The 19,197-nt window shown below is 41.6% G+C and overlaps 1 protein-coding gene across 1 annotated transcript in view; it reads left to right on the plus strand.

The window, feature by feature from the left end:
- Positions 1-19,197, plus strand: part of LOC139759048 (ribosome biogenesis protein bop1-A) — a 408,882-nt gene that overhangs the window by 333,278 nt on the left and 56,407 nt on the right. The window lies entirely within an intron of this gene.

Genomic DNA, 19,197 nt, shown 5'->3' on the forward strand with positions numbered 1-19,197 from the left:
AAAGGCCTGGCCCTTCATCTTGCCAGTGAAATGATGATACTCAGGAGGTGACCTTTCTCAGGCATAACCTCATGGCTGACCTGGCTGGTTTGCACTGCAGGCAAGAAAAAATTGACAGGCCTGTGTGAGGGTCATGACGAATGACGATTCAGTGTGGGGGTGTGAAATCCCAGCCACCATGGGAGCAGCTGAGGAATTTGTTGAGACTCCCGGGTCACCATGTGGCCTTCCATAAAGGAGAAAATTCCTGGAAGAGGGATTTTCTTACCGTAAAAGCAGAATAAGCAATCTGCTAACACATTATGTGTGCCGACAGTATGATGAATCTCTAAATTATACTCTTGAAGGAACGAAACCCATCTAGTTAACTTCTGACTCATCCTGGAAATTATTAACATATTTATGGGGATGGTAGTCTGTATTAACACTGATAGGATTGCCTGAAGGGCACACATATACAGAAACAGTTGTGATGCATAGATCAAAGACAAAGGTTCCTTCTCTGTGGTGTAATCTGTTTGGGCTTCATTAACTTTCTTACCAAAGTAGCTCACATGGTGATCAACCCTCTCTTCATCCTCCTGCAAGAGGACAACACCAGCTCTTACATCACTGTCATCTACAGCTAACCTGTTCAGAGCCTGCAAAATAGAACTATTAAAAAGCATGGCTTTTAACTGATGGGAGGCTGTCTCACACTGCTCATTCCAAACATATTTAACATCTTCCTTCAATAGATATGTGAAAGGGGCAGCAATTGTGGCAAAGCTGACAATGAACATCCTGTAGTATCCAACCATACCAAGGTAACATCTCTGTTCTCTTTAGATTGGGGGGCACATCTAGGGGCTAAAGCTTGGACCTTTACTGTTGGTGCAAGGTGAGGACTGGCAGTCCTTGTTACCTTGCTGACTTGGTTTTAGTCTTTACAGAACTGATAAGTCCTGTAGGGCTTGGGTATAAGGGTTACGAGCTAGTTCTTGTGCGACTGACAGCTGCATGAGATCGGGCTCCAGCATGTAGTCCAGCTCCTCCTGAAGAATGGTTGCTCATTGTGGACCCATTCAGTAAGAAGCCTGTTCAATACGCCAGGCATCTCCCACATCTACATCAGAGTTTTTCTGGCAGACCCGTCCAAGTTGGGCTTTGGCAGACCTGTGGATGTGTCGACAGCAGGGCAGACATCTCCACCCATCGCTTTTCATTCAGGTGCGAGAGCTTCTCCTCCTTCCTGTCCATGCCTCAAACAGGTCTCCAGGGCTTCTGTAGCTATCTCGTCCTCCATTACACACAGCTCCCACTGGAAGGTGGGTCTTGCAAGCCAGAACATTCTGCTTAAAAGTGGGAAAATCATGATTAACGTTTGGTTTAATCCCTGGTTGGGGTGATAGAGGCAACACCTCATCGCCCATCTCAAAGCTCCTCAATCAAGACCATCTGTCATACCGGCACTTCATTCGATCCTGGGTCTCTCAGCCTCACCCACTACTCTTGTTCAGATTCCAAACCAGCTTAGAAGGTATCACACAGCTTCTCACTAGTTTCAGCGGGTGTCCTCAATCTCTCCGCCTGAATGGAGTCTAGACCAGCAAAGTAGGTATCTCACATCTCTTCTTCACAGGCCTCATTCTCAGAGTGTACTCACTTCCCCCGCCTCAATGGAGTTCAGACCAGCAAAGAGGGTATCACACAGCCCCACTTCACCGGTCTCATTCTCAGAGTGTCCTCAGTTCCTATGACTCATTGGAGTCCAGACCAGCAAAGAAGGTATTGCACAGCTCTGCTTCACTGGTCTCTCTCTCAGAGACCATGTCCTCAGGCACACAGCCTGCTGTGCTAGCTGCCATGGACCTGGTATCTGCATAGTCTGGGAGTATCTCTGGTACTTCCTCCTCAAGTTGCGTTATCTCCATGGACTCCACCAGTCCCACGGGCAACACTGGAATTGTATTCATTTTCCTCCCGCTAGGACATTGCCTAATATGAAGTCCACTCCTGAGACAGGCAACCTATCCACAATCCCCACAAGAGCAGGGCATGTCTAACAATACTTGGTCTTCAGACTCTCCTACCGGCACTAAGCTATCCGACACCAGGGACTGCAGTGCACCAGAATTCCGCAATGCGGTAACTTTTCTTTTTATTCCACAACTACTGATATAGCCCTTAAACAGGAACGTGTTGTAGTTCTCCCAACTACAGACTGATTGCCTCTCTCGCAGTCCCCCCACTTTCCTGAGGTCAGGGTTAACATCACTTACATTACAAGGTGGCCCTAAAGTTGAGAAGAGACTCACAGGCCTACTCTTTGTAGAGTCTCTGGATTCCTTCTGCCTAGCCCAGCACTCCCTCACCTGGTGCCCAACCATGCCACAATTATAACACTCCCTAAACCTCTCGGGGTTGTTCATCTGACTTTTAGGAGTCTCCTTTGGATTTTCCTTTGCCATCAAAACCAAAGTCTCTCTGTACCAAGTTTGCGAGTCAGCGCATACTGATCCGCTAGTACCCCAGCCTTGTGAACAGACTTCACTTCTTTATCAGTTAAATAGTTCAGCACTACATAGGGTACATTGTTCTTACATTCCTCATGTATCATTAAGTTCCAAAACTATACAAATTTGTTCACAGCATAGCCAGTGTATGCATAAATCTCCCTTTTCACAAAAATGTTCTAGGTGAAGTGCCTGTGGACTCCTGAAATGCCTGTGTTGTGCCATTACATTAAGGCAAGGGGAAGAGAAGTCAATGCTTGAATTGTAGAGCTATATAGCTGTTGAGAGAAAGGAGCAGGCATGCAGTCTGTTTTGTGGGTTATGAGTTTGTTGTTTTTTACTGATGATGCAGTGCTGATGGCAAGTTTGTGTGAAAAACTGCAGAAGCTAGTATTTGAGTTTGGGAGAATGTGTGAAAGGAGAAAGGTGGGAGAAAATGTGAACAAAAACAAAGTAATTTGGTTGAACAGTGAAAAGAATCATTGTGAAATTGAACAGAGAGAACTTGGAGAAAGTGGAGTCTTGTAGCCACTTTTGAAAAACCATTGAAGCGGAAGTGAGTCATAGGGTGGGTGAGGGGTTATAGGTCTTGGTTGCTTTGAGGAAAGTGTGGGAAAAATGTCACTGTCTTTCAGTCCAAAGATGGTTATGGTTGATGATATAGTAGTCCCATTGGTGTTGTATGAATGAGAGTGAGGCTTGGACCTGAGACAAAAATATAGAGAATAGGGTGAGTGTGTTAGAAATGAAATGTTTAAGGACTATATTTATTGTGAAAAGAGTTGATTGAATAAGAGGGAGGTGTGGTAGTAAGTGGAATATGTATGAGAGTTGAAGAGGGTGTGCTGATATGGTTTGGAAATGTAGAGAGGATGAGCAAGAAGAGGGTGACCCAGAGGGTAAATGTGCTGATTCATGGAGGGAACAGGGAAGAAGGGGAAACCAAGAAGGTAGAGGAATGGAGTGAAAGAAGCTCCAAAGGCTCATGGCTGAACTTGTTGGATGATGCAAGGGATTAGAGTAGATTGGTGCATTGTGGTTTACAGGGGACAACATGCTGCCAGTGGGCTAATCCAGGGCATATGAAGTAGTTTTGGATAGGGGGCTCTGGTTTCAGTGCATTATACATGACAGCTAGTCAGTGAATAAGGACTTTCTTCATCAGTTCTTGACTTTACCTTGTCTACATGGGAAATGCCAAACAAATATTAAAAAAGAAAAAGCCTAATGAGTGTACTTGGAAAGTTGTATAGGAGGGTGATAAGTGAGAGGGTGGTGGTGTGCACAGAGCATCAGATTAGGGGAAAACGTATGGCTTTAGGAGTGGTACAAGATATGTGGACCTGGTTTTTGCTTGAAGAATTTGCTTGAGAAATACCTATGAGAAAGAGGAATTTGTATGTGGTGGTTATCACTCTGACGATAGCATATGATAACGTTGATAGTGATACCTTTTGGAAGATACTAATGATATATGGAGTGGGAGGAAAACTTTTGGAAGCAGTGAAAAGTATTTTATTTGGAGAGGAAGACATATGTTTGTTGATAAGAAAGGAGGTGAGTAAGTGGTTCAACGTGAAGGTGGATCTCTTTGAGGGATGTGAAATGTCACCATGGTTATTATGGACAGTATGAAAAGAGATTACAGGCAGGAACATAGTATTGGTAAGAGAAGATCAGAAAAATGGGGAATGTTTAGTCATCCAAGATGAGGTTGAAGGAGAAAAGAAAATGTTTTGTAAATGGACGAGCCATCTATAGTACTGTCAGAACAGAAGAGTGAAGGAAAGGTGGTGCATTAGATGTTACAGATGCCTTTAGCCGTAGACCAGAAAGACCTATCAGTGGATGCCGAGGAAAGGTTGTTGACTTTCCTTTGGTTGATATTCTTGCAGCGGCAATGATTACAGGCAAAGATAAATGATGAATAGGAGTTGAAGGAATAAGAGGTTTTCCAAGCCTGTTATGTCAGGTCCTTTACAAGAATGGCCCCTGAGCAGATGTGTTGATCTTTGGATCGTAAGAAGAGGATATCTTAGTGGAAAAGGGGATGCATACCTCCATTTTTGTACCAGTAACCACTGTTACACATTCAACAGAGACAGAAGCATCACATATAGTTAAAGAAAAAACTCACATGTTCTTATTAGCATTATTAAAGTACCAATAAGTATGTTTGGAAGTGGATACCATAGGAAAAGGTGCAGTTAATACAGGGAGCAAGAGGAAGAGGTAGACTGAGAAGGGGATAGAGGCTTTAGGGCATCAGGGCCTGAATATTCAAAAGGGCAAGAGGTATGCATGGGATAAATTGAATTTAAGTGGTATATGGAATATATTGGAGTGTTAAAAGTGGTGCCTTGAACCATCTTACTCCATGTCAAGATAACTAGTCTTATATTATCCCATTAAAGCAGGGTTACTGGGCTAGTCTTATCATCATATCTCCACATGTACCATTCACCTATCTATATATTTATACCTCTGAAGACCATTCCTTCCATGAGCTCCCATCAAGGGAGTGGCCACTGCAAAAGAGTCTCCACTTACCCTTTCCTTACACGCCTCCCTCGTTTACACAATTCCACGCATTCTTCCACCAGAACTCTACCATTGTTTTTTCACATATCACAGGGCTTCCTCCCATACCAACTCCTTCAATTGCACAATCATACACTCTCCTTGTAAACTCCCTGTCTTGCATTCTTACCACATGCCCAAGCCACCTCAGAGTATTATGTCTTACCCATTCTACCACTCCACAATTCATTCCCTTTGCATTCCCTGCCATACCAACTCCCTCAGACATATCCTCATTTCTTTCTTCATTCCATTTAGTAATACCATATGCTCCTCTCAAATAGCTTATTTCCACAGCCTGGATTATTGACCTCTGTTTCGGCTGCATAGATCAGGGTCAGGAGGACTATGCTGTCCTTTAATCCTTTCGTCGTTTCTGTACTTACACTTGTATGCTTCATTGTTCTAGTAAGGGACCCAGTGACTCTTTTACCCTGAACTGCTCTTTCCTCAATCACTTATTCATCTGTCAAATTCTTTCTTATTTGTTCACATTGTGAATCACTAGATAATTAAAGTGATTTGGGATGGGAGCTGGATTGTACATTTGGAGGAGATGGAGAACTTTCATCTTGATTTCATAGTTTTTATTCATTTTTTTTCCTTTCATCAGTATTAGCCCACAAATAGTAAATATCTAAAATGATTCTTTTGCATCCATACTTATGATCAAAGCCACAACTCATGTCCCAAATCCAATTTCATTGATAAGAGAGAAGAACATTCTGCAACATATTGATTTGAAAGTTGAAAATATACTACAGTTGGGTCATGATATAGCATGAAATAGGTACAAAAAAGTTTGTGCTATGACTGATCACACTTTTTTGTGATATCCATTCCATGTGAGTAAGTGGTTAGGGACTGTGGAGTAAAAAATGCATTATACTCAAAACATGTAAATAATGCATCAGGTATCCATCAAAATTTTATCCTTGCAGTGAAAGTGATGTACAGTACATGCAGAAAATAATTGACAGGTATCTGCCTGTTTGTCACATTTCAGGAGTAAGGGATAGGGTAGGTAAGGTTGTGTTGTATATATTTCTGAATATATGGGTAAATATTAGTTTATGCAGTAGGTAAGAAGCTACAGAAGAGAACCATTTAGAAAAAAGTACTTGTAAAGTATGAATGTAATACAGTTTAACATATCTCTCTATATCTATGATGCCTGTTTCCTTCGAAACTCCCTCAAGTGGGGGCGGCTATGGCAATAGTCCCATAACTAGTGAACTCCAGTGCCATTTCTCAGCCCTAACAGGCTCACCTTTAACATGCCACTGGCAGAGGGCAGGTCTGATGCAGTTTTTCTAAGGCTCCTACCTCATATTCCTACTGACTACTACTACTACTTAATGCTCCTGCCTAACATTCTAACTACTACCACTACCTAATGTGTGAGTTAAGTGTTGTTAAGTATTATGTGTGATAAGGGGATAGGGGAGAAAGAATACTTCCCACGTATTCCCTACGTGTCGTAGAAGGCGACTAAAAGGGGAGGGAGCGGGGGGCTGGAAATCCTCCCCTCTCATTATTTTTTTTTAATTTTCCAAAAAAAGAAACAGAGAAGGGGGCCAGGTGAAGATATTCCCTCAAAGGCCCAGTTCTCTGTTCTTAACGCTACCTCTCTAACGCGGAAAATGGCGAATAGTTTGAAAGAAAAAGAAAGAAAAAGGAGAGATTGTATGTTTGTGGACAGAATGCCAGTAGTCCTCATGCAGGTGAGGCAGAAAGTTAAGAGAGCTACTTGGGTCAGAGGAATGCAGCTTGACGACCACTCAAGTGCTGGTTCACTGTGCAGCTGTAACTAACCCTTCCAATACCCAGGCGGGTAGTACTGGTATAGAATGAATTGCAAACATTCTAATGTACCCCCAACATTTCCATTACATTTCTTGATAAGTAACATATTTTTGGTAAATGAATTAGTCATGAAACAGCCATTCCGCACACCTCTTCATGAATTGTAAATGCTCTAAGCTGTGTTCTGTTGTACTGCCCAAATTTGTTTCACTAAATTTCTTTGTTGCACTCTATGTGATTCATTATTCGTTTATGAATTAGTCATAAAGCCTTTAAACATAATTGCATATAAGAATATATAAGAAATATGATTTACTGTATCATTGACTGAATGAAAGACAAGTTATGAAAATAAGCAACATGACTCCAGGTTTTTCATGTATTATTTCTTAATATGTTAGTTCATGCATCAGGTAAGAACATACCGAAAAAACTTTGTAAAGAAAAAGGAAAAAACAAAGTACAATTTCCCATTTCATTTTATAGAATTTTGTAGATATTATACTCTTTGTAATGTTTTTAGTGTATGAATTACTTTTGAACCTTCTGGATAATATCATTGTCATGTATTGTTTTTGTATGTGAATTAGGCCAGTACTTGTGCTCTGGAGCAATGTGAGGTGGTGGTGAAGTGCATTTTGTGCATCTGTGTTGACATGAAGTGGTGTTGTTGCCAGTATTTCCATCTCAGTAGCAGCTTTAGAGAGACTGGATGACAGGGAAGATATAATGAAGGAGATAAGTATGGATTATGTGATAGAAAACAAAGCTCTTTTCATTTTATATTAATTGTATTGATTTTTTCATTATTTATTATGCACTATTGTTTTAGTATTAAATCATGTTAGGTGTGACATTGATTTTCATTTTTCTTCTCTCAAAATGAACTATATTTATAGAACTAGAAGAAACAGTAAGGCTAAACAAACAGAAATGACTGATAAAGAAATGCTTGCCATTCTGGCTGGAAGGTTGATGCACTAACCCTTGTGACTTTTCTCAGATGATGCCATCCACACAACGCATAATAATTCTCAGAAGTATTAAATTCATTTCTTTGAACACGTTAGTCTTGTATGAATCATAATACAAAATACTTAGTGTGTGGTTATTTTTTTTTATTATACTTTGTCGCTGTCTCCCGCGTTTGCGAGGTAGCGCAAGGAAACAGACGAAAGAAATGGCCCAACCCCCCCCCCATACACATGTATATACATACGTCCACACACGCAAATATACATACCTACACAGCTTTCCATGGTTTACCCCAGACGCTTCACATGCCCTGCTTCAATCCACTGACAGCACGTCAACCCCGGTATACCACATCGCTCCAATTCACTCTATTCCTTGCCCTCCTTTCACCCTCATGCATGCTCAGGCCCCGATCACACAAAATCTTTTTCACTCCATCTTTCCACCTCCAATTTGGTCTCCCTCTTCTCCTTGTTCCCTCCACCTCCAACACATATATCCTCTTGGTCAATCTTTCCTCACTCATCCTCTCCATGTGCCCAAACCACTTCAAAACACCCTCTTCTGCTCTCTCAACCACGCTCTTTTTATTTCCACACATCTCTCTTACCCTTACGTTACTCACTCGATCAAACCACCTCACACCACACATTGTCCTCAAACATCTCATTTCCAGCACATCCATCCTCCTGCGCACAACTCTATCCATAGCCCACGCCTCGCAACCATACAACATTGTTGGAACCACTATTCCTTCAAACATACCCATTTTTGCTTTCCGAGATAATGTTCTCGACTTCCACACATTCTTCAAGGCCCCCAGGATTTTCGCCCCCTCCCCCACCCTATGATCCACTTCCGCTTCCATGGTTCCATCCGCTGCCAGATCCACTCCCAGATATCTAAAACACTTCACTTCCTCCAGTTTTTCTCCATTCAAACTCACCTCCCAATTGACTTGACCCTCAACCCTACTGTACCTAATAACCTTGCTCTTATTCACATTTACTCTTAACTTTCTTCTTCCACACACTTTTCCAAACTCAGTCACCAGCTTCTGCAGTTTCTCACATGAATCAGCCACCAGCGCTGTATCATCAGCGAACAACAACTGACTCACTTCCCAAGCTCTCTCATCCCCAACAGACTTCATACTTGCCCCTCTTTCCAAAACTCTTGCATTTACCTCCCTAACAACCCCATCCATAAACAAATTAAACAACCATGGAGACATCACACACCCCTGCCGCAAACCTACATTCACTGAGAACCAATCACTTTCCTCTCTTCCTACACGTACACATGCCTTACATCCTCGATAAAAACTTTTCACTGCTTCTAACAACTTTCCTCCCACACCATATATTCTTAATACCTTCCACAGAGCATCTCTATCAACTCTATCATATGCCTTCTCCAGATCCATAAATGCTACATACAAATCCATTTGCTTTTCTAGTATTTCTCACATACATTCTTCAAAGCAAACACCTGATCCACACATCCTCTACCACTTCTGAAACCACACTGCTCTTCCCCAATCTGATGCTCTGTACATGCCTTCACCCTCTCAATCAATACCCTCCCATATAATTTACCAGGAATACTCAACAAACTTATACCTCTGTAATTTGAGCACTCACTCTTATCCCCTTTGCCTTTGTACAATGGCACTATGCACGCATTCCGCCAATCCTCAGGCACCTCACCATGAGTCATACATACATTAAATAACCTTACCAACCAGTCAACAATACAGTCACCCCCTTTTTTAATAAGTTCCACTGCAATACCATCCAAACCTGCTGCCTTGCCGGCTTTCATCTTCCGCAAAGCTTTCACTACCTCTTCTCTGTTTACCAAATCATTTTCCCTAACCCTCTCACTTTGCACACCACCTCAACCAAAACACCCTATATCTGCCACTCTATCATCAAACACATTCAACAAACCTTCAAAATACTCACTCCATCTCCTTCTCACATCACCACTACTTGTTATCACCTCCATTAGTGTGTGGTATGTAAGTGAAAATTGCAATAGATTTCTCGTGAAATATAAAACAGCTGAAGGCAATGATTAGCATGGCTGTGTCGACAAATGTGCTGGATGATTTCATAATACGTTACTTATTCTTGCTGTTGCACAGTTGGGCATGGGCCAGACTTACTCCTATATGTGTTTTCTGTATTCCATTAACATAATCCAATATTTTAAGGAAGAATTTTCCATTAATCTTGAAATTTCCATATTTCTAGAGTAGGGATAGCATTGGTTTGTGGATGTTATAGGATTAAATGGAAGAGCATCCTTCATTTTCACACGTATAAGCATCCTGAGATGCATTGCCATCTTCAAAATAGATGGCTTAGAAAATGCTTTTCTGATGCTTTTCTTCTTGTAGTGCAGATGCTCCTCTTGTTAATGCCATAATGGCAAGCAACTGCTGAAGTTCAGTCAATACCTTGAATGGGCTCACTTGTAAGAGTACTTGCTGGATGCCCAGGCATAGTGGTGACAGGTTCATGTGGGCAGAAGTGTAGAAAAATATGAATGGCAAATATTGTCCCTACTCTTTCAGTGTTAGCTGAGAGGTGAAATGGTGGGCAGTGTGGCATGCACAGTATCAAAACCCCATTGTGTGCAGCCAGCTAGACTCATGTTATATCACAGCATTTGATGTTATAATATAAAAATAGGAATCATTTAGGTGCCCACACTATACTGAAATGTTACATCAAACCACACTATATTCCAACACTGCTCTATCAGCAAGAGCAGAATAAGAATAAATAAAATGACAGGCTCTGATAGGTATTATTTGAGGACAATGAAAGAGGCAAAAAATGAGATAGTTAAGTACTTTACTGCTTTTTTGATAAGTCACTTACTATGAGGAATGTTCCAGAGGAATGGAAGTTTGCCATTGTGATACCAGTATTCAGAAAAAGTAGTAAGTCACTGCATGGAAATTTTCTTCCAGTCAACTTAATGTCTGAAGTTAGAAATCTCATAGAAGTTGTTGTTTGGGGAAGATTGTTAACCATTTAGAGGAACAACTCTGGCAATACTCAACCAGTATGGTTTTCAATTAAATCACTCTTGTCTGAAAAATATACTTTATATTTTTTCATCGAGGATGTAAGGCATATGTATGAGTAGGAATAGAGGAAAGTGATTGGTTCTCAGTGAATGTCGGTTTGTGGCAGAGGTGCATGATGTCTCCATGGTTGTTTAATTTGTGTATGGATGGGGTTGTTAGGGAAGTGAATACAAGAGTTTTGGAAAGAGGGGCAAGTATGCAGTCTGTTGTGGATGAGAGGGCTTGGGAAGTGAGTCAGTTGTTGTTCGCTGATGATACAACGCTGGTGGCTGATTCGGATGAGAAACTGCAGAAGCTGGTGACTGAGTTTGGTAAAGTGTGTGAAAGAAGAAAGCTGAGAGTAAATGTGAATAAGAGCAAGGTTATTAGGTACAGTAGGGTTGAAGGACAAGTCAATTGGGAGGTAAGTTTGAATAGAGAAAAACTGGAGGAAGTGAAGTGTTTTAGATATCTGGGAGTGGATTAGGCAGTGGATGGAACCATGGAAGGGGAAGTGAGTCACAGGGTGGGGGAGGGGGCGAAAGTTCTGAGAGCATTGAAAAATGTGAGGAAGGCGAGAACATTATCTCAGAAAGCAAAAATGGATATGTTTGAAGGAATAGTGGTTCCAACAATGTTATGTGGTTGCGAGGCGTGGGCTATAGATAGGGTTTTGGGGAGGAGAGTGGATGTGTTGGAAATGAGATGTTTGAGGACAATATGTGGTGTGAGGTGGTTTGATCAAGTAAGTAATGAAAGGGTAAGAGAGATGTGTGGTAATAAAAAGAGTGTGGTTGAGAGAGCAGAAGAGGGTGTATTGAAATGGTTTGGTCACATGGAGAGAATGAGTGAGGAAAGATTGACAAAGAGGATATATGTGTCAAAGGTGGAGAGAACGAGAAGTGGGAGACCAAATTGGAGGTGGAAGGATGGAGTGAAAAAGATTTTGAGCAATCGGGGCCTGAACATGCTGGGGGGTGAAAGGCGTGCAAGGAATAGAGTGAATTGGAAAAGTGTGGTGTACCGGAGTTGACGTGCTGTCAGTGGATTGAACCAGGGCAGGTGAAGCGACTTGGGTAAACCGTGGAAAGTTTTGTGGGACCTGAATTTGGAAAGGGAGCTGCGGTTTTGGTGCATTATACATGACAACTAGAGACTGAATGTGAATGGATGTGGCCTTTGTTGTCTTTTACTAGCACTACCTCGTGCGCATGTGTGGGGAGGGGGTTGTCATTTCATGTGTGGCGGGATGGCAACAGGACGAATAAAGGCAGCAAGTATGAATTATGTACATTTATATACATGTATATGTCTGTGTATGTATATATATGTATACGTTGAAATGTATAGGTATGTATATGTGCGTGTATGGGAGAATAAAAAGATGTTCTGGAAGGAGGTAAATAGGGTGCGTAAGACAAGGGAGCAAATGGGAACTTCAGTGAAGGGCGTAAATGGGGAGGTGATAACAAGTAGTGGTGATGTGAGAAGGAGATGGAATGAGTATTTTGAAGGTTTGTTGAATGTGTCTGATGACAGAGTGGCAGATATAGGGTGTTTTGGTCGAGGTGGTGTGCAAAGTGAGAGGGTTAGGGAAAATGATTTGGTAAACAGAGAAGAGGTAGTAAAAGCTTTGCGGAAGATGAAAGCCGGCAAGGCAGCAGGTTTGGATGGTATTGCAGTGGAATTTATTAAAAAAGGGGGTGACTGTATTGTTGACTGGTTGGTAAGGTTATTTAATGTATGTATGACTCATGGTGAGGTGCCTGAGGATTGGCGGAATGCGTGCATAGTGCCATTGTACAAAGGCAAAGGGGATAAGAGTGAGTGCTCAAATTACAGAGGTATAACTTTGTTGAGTATTCCTGGTAAATTATATGGGAGGGTATTGATTGAGAGGGTGAAGGCATGTACAGAGCATCAGATTGGGGAAGAGCAGTGCGGTTTCAGAAGTGGTAGAGGATGTGTGGATCAGGTGTTTGCTTTGAAGAATGTATGTGAGAAATACTTAGAAAAGCTAATGGATTTGTATGTAGCATTTATGGATCTGAAGAAGGCATATGATAGAGTTGATAGAGATGCTCTGTGGAAGGTATTAAGAATATATGGTGTGGGAGGAAAGTTGTTAGAAGCAGTGAAAAGTTTTTATCGAGGATGTAAGGCATGTGTACGTGTAGGAAGAGAGGAAAGTGATTGGTTCTCAGTGAATGTAGGTTTGCGGCAGGGGTGTGTGATGTCTCCATGGTTGTTTAATTTGTTTATGGATGGGGTTGTTAGGGAGGTAAATGCAAGAGTCCTGGAAAGAGGGGCAAGTATGAAGTCTGTTGGGGATGAGAGAGCTTGGGAAGTGAGTCAGTTGTTGTTCGCTGATGATACAGCGCTGGTGGCTGATTCATGTGAGAAACTGCAGAAGCTGGTGACTGAGTTTGGTAAAGTGTGTGGAAGAAGAAAGTTAAGAGTAAATGTGAATAAGAGCAAGGTTATTAGGTACAGTAGGGTTGAGGGTCAAGTCAATTGGGAGGTGAGTTTAAATGGAGAAAAACTGGAGGAAGTGAAGTGTTTTAGATATCTGGGAGTGGATCTGTCAGCGGATGGAACCATGGAAGCGGAAGTGGATCATAGGGTGGGGGAGGGGGCGAAAATTTTGGGAGCCTTGAAAAATGTGTGGAAGTCGAGAACATTATCTCGGAAAGCAAAAATGGGTATGTTTGAAGGAATAGTGTTTCCAACAATGTTGTATGGTTGCGAGGCGTGGGCTATGGATAGAGTTGTGCGCAGGAGGATGGATGTGCTGGAAATGAGATGTTTGAGGACAATGTGTGGTGTGAGGTGGTTTGATCGAGTAAGTAACGTAAGGGTAAGAGAGATGTGTGGAAATAAAAAGAGCGTGGTTGAGAGAGCAGAAGAGGGTGTTTTGAAATGGTTTGGGCACATGGAGAGAATGAATGAGGAAAGATTGACCAAGAGGATATATGTGTCGGAGGTGGAGGGAACGAGGAGGAGAGGGAGACCAAATTGGAGGTGGAAAGATGGAGTGAAAAAGATTTTGTGTGATCGGGGCCTGAACATGCAGGAGGGTGAAAGGAGGGCAAGGAATAGAGTGAATTGGAGCGATGTAGTATACAGGGGTTGACGTGCTGTCAGTGGAGTGAATCAAGGCATGTGAAGCGTCTGGGGTAAACCATGGAAAGCTGTGTAGGTATGTATATTTGCATGTGTGGACGTGTGTATGTACATGTGTATGGGGGGGGTGGGCCATTTCTTTCGTCTGTTTCCTTGCGCTACCTCGCAAACGCGGGAGACAGCGACAAAGTATAAAAAAAAAAAAAAAATGTGCGTGTATGGATGTGTATGTATATACATGTGTATGTGGGTCGGTTGGGCCATTCTTTCGTCTGTTTCCTTGCGCTTCCTCGCTGATGCTGGAGACAGTGACAAAGTGTAATAGAAAAAAAAGTAATATGATATAATGATGTAATCATCATATATGATGAAAATGGAGCAGCTGATGTCATATTTAAATTTTCAGAGAGCATTCGATAAAGTTCAACATCAAGGTTACTAGCAAAGGTTGTCACATGGTATAGATGGACTTGTATTTATTGGATGGGAAATTGATTTACTGGTTTTAAACAAAGAGGAATGATCAATGATTATAATCAAGCCTCAGAATAGTTAAATGTAACAAGTGGAGTGCCACACAGATCAATCTTGACACCAGTTTTGTGATACAGGTTTTGAAAATTATCAAAGGTCTAACTAGGTACTTAAGACTTGATATACATGATTTCACTCAAAGTAATGGTTGCAAGGTTTACCTTGAATTCAAAATCCTTTTTTTCAACAAGATTGTTAAAATATTTCCATACATTTGCCATTTCCTTTGATAGTGAGGTGAAGAAATGGTCTCATCCCTCACATGCACTCTTTATCTGTCATGCATAATGTATTGAAAGCAGAGCCCCCTACATGTTCAAGCCCCAAGCTGTCAAAGCATCTTTCACTCCATCCTTCCACCTCCTCCTTGTTTCTCTCCTTCCTTCAAACATGTATACCCTTTAAGATATCCTTTTCTCTTATTTTAACTTTTGGAAAGATTCATTGATTAGATTGATTTCAACCAGGACTGAATATTTTTAAGAATATATTTAGTCTTGAATATTTTTTTTGCACCTCTTTAGTCAAATGAATAGTTTGTAAGTTTTTCTCAGTGAATCATTTGTAAGCCTTCTACTTTTATCATAATGATATGTGACTTTCTATTATGAACAGCCACATAAGGATCAAGGAGTCTGTTGATGTTTGAATTCCTATGTATTCACTTTTTGATGTGGCACTACTCCTCAATATTTTTCGCCATTTTTATCTTATACAGGGTGAACCTCTTAAATCCGGCAGCATTGGGAACTGGACCACAGAAAATGCCAGAAAACAGAAATTGACCCATAAGGGAACCCCATATATGCCCAACCCCTTGTCTTGCCAGCTCATTCCACATACATATTGCTGTGTTATCAAAGGTAGAACAAAGTTTAAAACAGGAAATAATGCAACCTTTAATGTTTCCAAACAAGGTTTTTATTGTTACATCAGATTACATCAGAAGTACCCCCAGATGGAGACTGCAATATCTTGGGCAAGGGTTTTTTGTGGCATACAACACCAATACAGAGCAGATTCATCAGCATTATACACTTTTTCTGGGGCTAAGTATTCCGCTGCCACTAACTGTGCAAATTCATCCACAAACTTTGATGCAGCGTTTTGACGAGTAGATAATGTAACAAACGACCATAGGTTGGAAGTAGGCTTTGGTCAATTCTTGTTACTATTGTTACTGTATTGTTATCGTCAAGGCAACCAGCCCGCCATGCACACTGTGTCACTCCCAGCCAGGCAGCCAGCTCATACACTCTCTCCCACCCTTTACACATTGCAGTTGATTATTCAATAGAGAATTGGAGTTTTTATAGATTCTTTTAATATGACCTTACACAAGCTTCTGTCAGCTGTATGCTTTTCTCCGCACACACTGTGAACTGATATTCCATGTCTTCACTTAAAACTTGTGTAACCATCCTTGCAAATATTCACAGTCGTAGTCTAGCTTTAGTTCTTTATGAAAAACTTTGGCCTGCTCGATAAGCATTCCCCAGAAATACTTACGCCTTCATTATGTGGGAGCTTAAACCATTTTATAAGTGCACTGTCTTATTATGTACTCGTGGCACCTTTTAAAGTTTTATGAAACTTTAAACAATTCTGGCTTTCATTTTCAGCAAAAAACTGAATATAAGAAATTTACAGGACTGTTGATTACCTTGGCTGCCAACAGTGTCACCCTGGTGGCAGATCCCCAAACTAATGGTGGCAGGTTCAAAATGTGCCAGACCTCAGAGAGATACTACCTGTATAAGGCCTGGCCTTGATTAGGATTTTGTCCTTGGGTCAAGACTTTGACAGAAACTAGATGTATTATGATTCTCAGATGCAGAGAATTGTGGGTGCATCTTGAAATTTAGGAGAGTCCACATGTCAAAGTATAGAGTTGTCTTTCCATTTCACAACATTTGGAGGCATACATTCACATTTGCCTTGGGCGTATTTGAATTCATACATGTAGCACTGACCACAGGCTTTTTTTGAATCTTCTTATCTTTTCTTTCATACCTCTCCACCATTTCCTACATTAGTGAGGTAGCACCAAGAACAGACAAAGAAAGGTCATGTTCTCTCACATGTATTCTCTAGCTGTCATGTGCAGTGCACCAAAACTGCAGCCCTCAATCCACAACCAGGCACCACAGGCCTTTCCATAATTTGCCATGGCCCCTTCACATTCCCTGTTTCAGTCAAATGACAGCACATTGCCCCTTGTATCCCACATTGTTCTAATTCACTCTGCCCCATGCATGCCTTTCACCCTCCTGCATGTTCAGGCTCTGATCACTCAAAATCTTATTCACTCCATCCTTCCATTTCCATTTTGATCTCTTTCTCCCTGATACCCTCTCTTCTAATACATATATCCTCTTTGACAACCTCTCCTCACTCATTCTCTCCATATGTCCAAACCATTTCTTCACATCCTCTTTGACTATCTCATTCATACTCTCCATATTACCACACCTCTCTTTTACCCATGTATACCTAGTCAATCTAACCACATATTGTCTTCAGACACTTCATTTCCTGTGCATCCACCTTCCTCGCTTATCCTCATCTACAGCCCAAGCATTTTTTTGAAGTGCATGCCAGTATAATGATAATTGTAAGGCTATTAGGTGTGACATTGCTTTCACACCTGTGCAGTGTGTGTGAATGATGACTCATTGATTCCTCAGAGTGTGAATCAACCCTCTATCATTTTTTCAGCATTTCCCTTGGAGATATAGTATTACCTTCAACATTATACCATACCATATAGAATACAGTAGCCCACATTTTTGTGCATTTCCTTTACTTTTAAATGTATTTCTTTGTGTTGAGAAACAAAAAATTTGAGTGAACCACACCCCCCAAAATACCTCATGTTGGGGTGTCTAAATATGTGTGGATGTAACCAAGATGAGGAAAAAAGGAGAGATAGGTAGTATGTTTGAGGAAAGGAACCTGGATGTTTTGGCTCTGAGTGAAACGAAGCTCAAGGGTAAAGGGGAAGAGTGGTTTGGGAATGTCTTGAGAGTAAAGTCAGGGGTTAGTGAGAGGGCAAGAGCAAGGGAAGGACTAGCACTACTCCTGAAACAGGAGTCGTGGGAGTATGTGATAGAGTGTAAGAAAGTAAACTCTAGATTGATATGGGTAAAACTGAAAGTTGATGGAGAGAGATGGGTGATTATTGGTGCATATGCACCTGATGTCTCCATGGTTGTTTAATTTGTTTATGGATGGGGTTGTTAGGGAGGTGAATGCAAGAGTTTTGGAAAGAGGGGCAAGTATGAAGTCTGTTGGGGATGAGAGAGCTTGGGAAGTGAGTCAGTTGTTGTTCGCTGATGATACAGCGCTGGTGGCTGATTCATGTGAGAAACTGCAGAAGCTGGTGACTGAGTTTGGTAAAGTGTGTGGAAGAAGAAAGTTGAGAGTAAATGTGAATAAGAGCAAGGTTATTAGGTACAGTAGGGTTGAGGGTCAAGTCAATTGGGAGGTGAGTTTAAATGGAGAAAAACTGGAGGAAGTGAAGTGTTTTAGATATCTGGGAGTGGATCTGGCAGCGGATGGAACCATGGAAGCGGAAGTGAATCATAGGGTGGGGGAGGGGGTGAAAATTCTGGGAGCCTTGAAGAATGTGTGGAAGTCGAGAACATTATCTCGGAAAGCAAAAATGGGTATGTTTGAAGGAATAGTGTTTCCAACAATGTTGTATGGTTGCGAGGCGTGGGCTATGGATAGAGTTGTGCGCAGGAGGATGGATGTGCTGGAAGTGAGATGTTTGAGGACAATGTGTGGTGTGAGGTGGTTTGATCGAGTAAGTAACGTAAGGGTAAGAGAGATGTGTGGAAATAAAAAGAGCGTGGTTAAGAGAGCAGAAGAGGGTGTTTTGAAATGGTTTGGGCACATGGAGAGAATGAGTGAGGAAAGATTGACCAAGAGGATATATGTGTCGGAGGTGGAGGGAACGAGGAGAAGAGGGAGACCAAATTGGAGGTGGAAAGATGGAGTGAAAAAGATTTTGTGTGATCGGAGCCTGAACATGCAGGAGGGTGAAAGGAGGGCAAAGAATAGAGTGAATTGGAGCGATGTGGTATACCAGGGTTGACGTGCTGTCAGTGGATTGAATCAAGGCATGTGAAGCGTCTGGGGTAAACCATGGAAAGCTGTGTAGGTATGTATATTTGCGTGTGTGGACGTATGTATATACATGTGTATGGGGGTGGGTTGGGCCATTTCTTTCGTCTGTTTCCTTGCGCTACCTCGCAAATGCGGGAGACAGCGACAAAGCAAAAAAAAAAAAATGCACCTGGGCATGAAAAGAAAGATCACGAGAGGCAAGTGTTTTCGGAGCAGCTGAGTGAGTGTGTTAGTAGTTTTCATGCACGAGACCTGGTTATAGTGATGGGTGATTTCAATGCAAAGGTGAGTAATGTGGCAGTTGAGGGAGTAATTGGTATACATGGGGTGTTCAGTGTTGTAAATGGAAATGGTGAAGAGCTTGTAGATTTATGTGCTGAAAAAGGACTGGTGATAGGGAATACCTGGTTTAAAAAGAGAGATAAATATAATTGTATGTATGTAAGTCGGAGAGATGGCAAGAGAGCGTTA

Source organism: Panulirus ornatus, chromosome 32 (assembly GCF_036320965.1).
Source record: "Panulirus ornatus isolate Po-2019 chromosome 32, ASM3632096v1, whole genome shotgun sequence".
NCBI classification, from domain to species: domain Eukaryota; kingdom Metazoa; phylum Arthropoda; class Malacostraca; order Decapoda; family Palinuridae; genus Panulirus; species Panulirus ornatus.